Raw genomic sequence first — 5617 nt, 5'->3', positions numbered from 1 at the left:
TAATGGCACCGCATTAACGGTAATAATTACGCATCGACGTAAGGGGCAAGACGGGTGAAGACCAATAATCGTCCCCGGGACGATCGTCACTCTCGTGCGATCGTCGGTGCGCGAGCGAGCCACGCGTTACACGCGGCCGGACAAACAGCCGACGACGGACTTTCACGAGTCGCGTGCGTTTCTCGCGGGATTGCGCAATGCGCCGCCGCGAATCGCCGAGGGTTAATCATGCGCGCGCGGGCGCGCGCGCGCGTTAATGCGCGGCGCCGTATTAAATTCCGTCTAACTATTGCCGGGTGTACGCGACCGCGCCGCGCCACGCCGAGAGATATATCCTTAAACGTTATAGCAAGATGTTACGAAAGTCTCGGCCGAACTATCCCCAATAGTTTCCAGACCTTTAACGAGACCCAGACTACGGCAATCTCGGGAGTCGTTTCAGTCCCTCGCCGGGTTATGGGTGGCGCAACGCAACAACAACACACTTCGCCATACACCATAGAGCAGTAATGTCACATAGCGTATATACCCCGTTAAGTGGATCCAATCAACTCGGTGGCGGGCGAACGCGAACGCGCGAGCGCGGGCGAGCGATGGTGCGCGGAGAGAAAGAGGACGACGTGGAGGATCTCTCTCGTCGCGCTGCGGACGGTTATCGGGAACGGTTGCGGGAGAGAGAGAGAGAGAGAGAGAGAGAGAGAGAGAGAGAGAGAGAGAGAGGGGGGGGGGCTGAACAGAGATGACACAGTTATTATGTTACACGCAGCGAGAGATAGCGCGGATATTAACGCCCAGGGCGATAGAGGCATGACATTCGGCTCCCGCTCGCCGCGATAAACCCCCTTTGTGACGCGCCGTTGATTTTCGAATTGGCGTCCGGCACATTGACGTCGATGCCGGAAATAAAGTTCCCGGCCTCGAGTGGAAATCGTCGAGCGCGACGACGTCGCTCGCGCTCGTTCTCGTCGTCGTCGTCAGCGCGGCTGCTCGCTGTCGGATTCGGCAGTCGCGAGATCGCCCCGTTGATAATTCCGCTCACGCACAAAGGACACCAGCTATATACGCAAATACACCGCGGCCGGCTAGGTACGAAACAATGATGGAACGCGGCGAGATGAGGATAAATTATTCATAAAAGCGCGGCTCTCCGCTCGTATACGCCGCTGCAGAAAAGACGCTCGCGTGTGAGCACGCGAGCCGGGCTGCGCAATGGCGTGACCGAAGGCTGCGTAAAATTATATAAATATGATTTATAAACAAGTCCAGCGGGAGAGACGCTTTTTATTTCTCGAGTTCTGCTCGCGAGAGCGAGTCGCAGAGGGGATTTAATTAACTCGGTATGTCCTTTCCGGGATGTTTGTCGGGCTGCGACCAACTTTACAACATCAGATAACACCAGGTTCAAAAAATCGGAAAAAAAGGGCAAAAAAGGTCACATCGATTGGCACCTCGATGTGTACGCGCGAATTTTAAATTGCGCTTTAAATCTCGAAATTATCAGTTTTGAAACCGTAGGGAGAGAGGGAGAGAGGAAGGGAGAGGTACGGAGGGGATAAATTGCAAATTAATTTTATCAAACCCGCGTGTGCGCGTCGAATCGAAAAGACAATGATGATGCATCATTATTGGTACTTACGAGTAATCGCGTCATGTATTTGATGGCCGGCGATCGTTGTCAGCCGCTCATTCATCAGGCGCGACGGTGGTGGATAAATAAAAGGCGGATCGAAAGTTGCATTTCGGCTTTCGCACGCACATCGCTTTCCACGAAACCGCGCGGCACGCATACTCCGCCTCGCGTTCGCTCGCACGCGTTACACGGTAGATGCTATCGCGGAGAAAACGATCCGCCAGTCGCATACGCGACGGCTAATGCCTTTATAATATCGCGGCGAGATAAGATCGGCACCGACAATTTGCGATAAACGCGAGCAAGTCCATTATTAGCGTTAGCAGAGTGGGATGAGTGCGGAAACTGTCGCTCGAACCTGTCGGAATCGGCGACCGGAAAGAAGGGCAGCACCCCCCCTCCCCCGCAGAGATACCGCATATCTCCTAATTAAATCTAATCCACGAAAGTTTCGATCAAACGGTCATTTAACGACGACTACATGATCGATCCGCTTAAACGAGAATAAAAACTGGTGCGCCGATAATGCCGATGCAACTCAAACAATTACCTAATCCTTTATTTAATCTCCTACCCACCCACCTCTGTCCTCCCTTTCTCCCCCTCGCTGTCAGATTTCTTTCGTCGCATTTTTAACGAGACACCTGGATTAAACTCGGTACACGTTCAACTTGAATAAGTCGAGATAAATAGCATAGAAACATCTTTCTCTCCCTCTCTCACAGAGATTCCTCTTATATAATTACTCTTGTCGAATTTAATTATACTTTCAAGCGTACATACAGAGAGAGATAGAGAGCGAGAGAGAAAGAGAAAGAGAGTGAGAGAGAGAGAGAGAATGAGAGACTTCGTGACATGCACGTTTTAACGCGCCACCACGCGCAATTATTGTAGTATAAAGGACCTTTATTATCCTCGCGCGTACAATAAATAAAAGAGCGCTTTAAGGAGATAATAATGTTAAATTGCGCGAGGCCGCGGGCATGAAAGAAAGAATATTTATATACTATGCGGGCAGAGAGAGCACACGCTGGGAAATCTCTCTCTCCCTCTCTCTCTCTCTCTCTCTCGCTCGCTCCCTGTCCCGCGCCGGTTGTAACCGAGAGATCCTTTACGTGCTTTTAAAACTGTACCACGCATTCATCACGCGCGGCCAGCGTCATGCAGCAGCAACAACGGCAGCGGTAGCAACGCGCGCGGACAAACTAATAGCTTTCGAGAACTCGAAATTATCTTAAGCGCACTTAGCCCATTTTCAAATGGACTTTCGTCCACAAGTGCGCCGCTGCCGCCGAATGCAATCGTCGACAGCGAGTGCGTTATTGTTTCTCTTCCACTTCTCCGCTACTTTTACTACCATTACTACCACCACTATTGCAACTACCACCGCTGCTGCTGCTGCTGCTGCTACTCGAGCGATGAACGAGAGACGCGAGAGAGCAACCGGTCCTAATAGCGGCGCCGTGTCACTTTCTACGCATAGATAACTCTCCCGGGAGAGCCTAAAAATAGCGGCCGGCGGCGCGATCACGATCGAGATCGCGCACGTTGGGAAAGATACCGCCGCGCATCGGGAAAGGGGAGGACCGAGTCTCTCCTCATTTTTTCTCTAGCATTACAGTTATCGTCGGGATTATATGCATCAACGGGGAGAAACGAGGCTTATCGCTGATAAGCTTCGGCGGACGCGGGCGCGATCACGGCGCGCGAATCATTTCGGGAACGAGAAACGGCACCGCGCGGCCGCGCCGGCTGCTTTACATAATGCGATTTGCCGTCGCCGATATCCGCGACGCAAATTGGATCTTACACGACGCGACGCCCGGCCACTTCAATTAATGACGCGTAATCATTACGGCGGGACTCACATTTTTTCCCGATGCGAAAAGCAAATTGCCCGCGGCCGGAATTTCCTACGCACTACCCGGTGCGCACGGTGGATGGAGGAAGAGAGAGAAAGAGAGGGGGGGGGGGAGAGAAGGAAGGAGCAGCAGCGCGGCGACCGGGCACCGAAACCGTCCACGAAACCTTTTAATCAGGATCGAATCGCCTACGTGCACTCCACCGCCGCCGTCGCCGTCGCCGTCGCTTTCTCCGGGGGGGTAATCAGGGTTAGGAGTTGGGATTATAGGCTGATTGAATTAACCCCGTGTTGCCCGCCCTCGTAAACTCTTACTAAAGTCAAGCCTCGGCTCCTCCCGTCTCGTGTACTCGCATTACGGCCGAAAGAGTATACCCGAGTAACGGCTCGTTATGGTCCTTCAGGAGGCGCACTGTCGAATTTCCGTTTCCTCCCGTTGATACCCTCTTCCCGCCCCTCGGCCCCTGAGCCTGCGCGATCGATACCACATCGGCGTGACTCTCTGCCGTCCGCGCGACCGATACATCCTTCGGCCATTAGAGACTCGGATGCCTTCCTGGTGCCGCCTCTGCGTGCGCGTCGAGCGATCTTCGCGAACGGTCGAGGGTGCGATCGTGGATTCGCCGAGGCAAATCTCTCGGGCGGGAAAGTGCCGGAGAATCGCGACCTCTGCTGAATCCGATGACAATTTGCTTGTTGCGACAGGGAGACCGTCGTTGGTACAACAAACGTAAAAAAAGCGGAGCGTATAATGTAAATAAACGTGTACAACACAAAAGAGATGAAAAACGGATGTATAATGTGTTTAGCGGAATGAGGTGTACAACACACAGAAAGAGCGAAAAAGAGAGAGAGAGAGAAAGATAAAAGAGCGAAATTCGCGCAAGTCATCCCACCGCATAGCGCTTCTATAATTAGCGTCTCCCGCGATCCGGACGCCCACGCGGCCGGCACATAATGCGAAAACAACGGCGCGTTATGTAATTTAATGACGCCGTAAGGAGACCCGTGATTTATACGGCGCGCAGACGTTAATGACTCCGGGCGCAGCGATGATCATTTTTCTCCCGCCGTTTTTCCCGCGCGAGTCGCTACACTCCCGATGATAATTGAAAACACGCGTTCTCGCGGCGCGCATCACTCGGCGGGGAAATCGCGGCCGCGATCGCTCGCGCGCGCGCGCGTTCCGCCGTCGCCGTGATCTTTCGATCGTTCTCATCGAGCGTGCTGATCGGCCACGACGAGTCAGCGCCGCAATCAACGATCGGATCCGCGGGTTTTTTTTCGCGGAAACGCGCCGGAAGCATCCGCGGAGATCGACGAACGCGCGCTGCACGTCGACGCGCATGCCGGGCCGACTCCTCGTCGGCTGGGAGATGCGTCGCGCGAGATTTCGTTGCGCGCATTTTTCCTCGTCCGATGAATGTCGCACGCACGCACGCACGCACGCGTGTGTGCGTACGCGTGCCCTCGCCGCATTAGCGCACACACATGCGCGTCACTCCGCGCATGTTTACCCGCCTCAATTCTCTGCGCCGGCTGAACCTGCCGAGGGAGAGAGAGAGAGAGAGAGAGAGAGAAAGCTGTTTTTCCATAGGCGACGCACTCGTCATATTTACGCCTCGCGCTCGTTGCGTTGCGTTACGCGGTGTGAGTCCGCGCATTCTCCTACAAGCACTGACCTACGCACACGCGACGCGAGTAAACTGTGATATACGATCGCGTGCTCGTGAAAGAAGTACTCGCAGCCGGATTGAACGGGGGAAAGTATCGACTGAGATTGATATTTTGAGAGAGAGAGAGAGAGAGAGAGAGAATTATATACACTGCTTAAAACAATTATGGCATAGATAATTTATTGCCGAAAATTGGCCAACTTTGACTGGCGATTACTTCGCGAAAAATTATTGTAGACTGATGATTTTGTTTTTCAAAATGAAGCTTGAAGTCTCTACTTTAAGTAATTATTGACTGTGAAAATGACGAACCACGGGATCCTTATCTTTTCTGTCACGGACACACACACATGCGTGCACACTTGGCCCGAAGGCCAAAAACAACGATATTTTTGAAGGGCTGTAACTTTGCGACAAAAATTGTAGCGACTCCATTTTTTTTCAAATTGA

General features: G+C 52.9%; 1 protein-coding gene across 1 annotated transcript in view; it reads right to left on the bottom strand.

Annotated features, from left to right (window-relative positions):
* The window catches only part of LOC105183169 (uncharacterized), a 209345-nt gene extending 205074 nt beyond the window's left edge, over positions 1-4271 (bottom strand). Inside the window, exon 1 of the mRNA XM_025297717.1 lies at positions 3807-4271. The gene's annotated coding sequence lies outside the window, so the exon portion shown is untranslated. The remainder of the gene's footprint in view (positions 1-3806) is intronic.
* Between the last annotated feature and the right edge of the window lie 1346 nt (positions 4272-5617).

Source organism: Harpegnathos saltator, unplaced genomic scaffold (assembly GCF_003227715.2).
Source record: "Harpegnathos saltator strain DR-91 unplaced genomic scaffold, Hsal_v8.6 scaffold184, whole genome shotgun sequence".
NCBI classification, from domain to species: Eukaryota; Metazoa; Arthropoda; class Insecta; order Hymenoptera; family Formicidae; genus Harpegnathos; species Harpegnathos saltator.
This window is presented reverse-complemented; position numbering and strand designations above follow the sequence as displayed.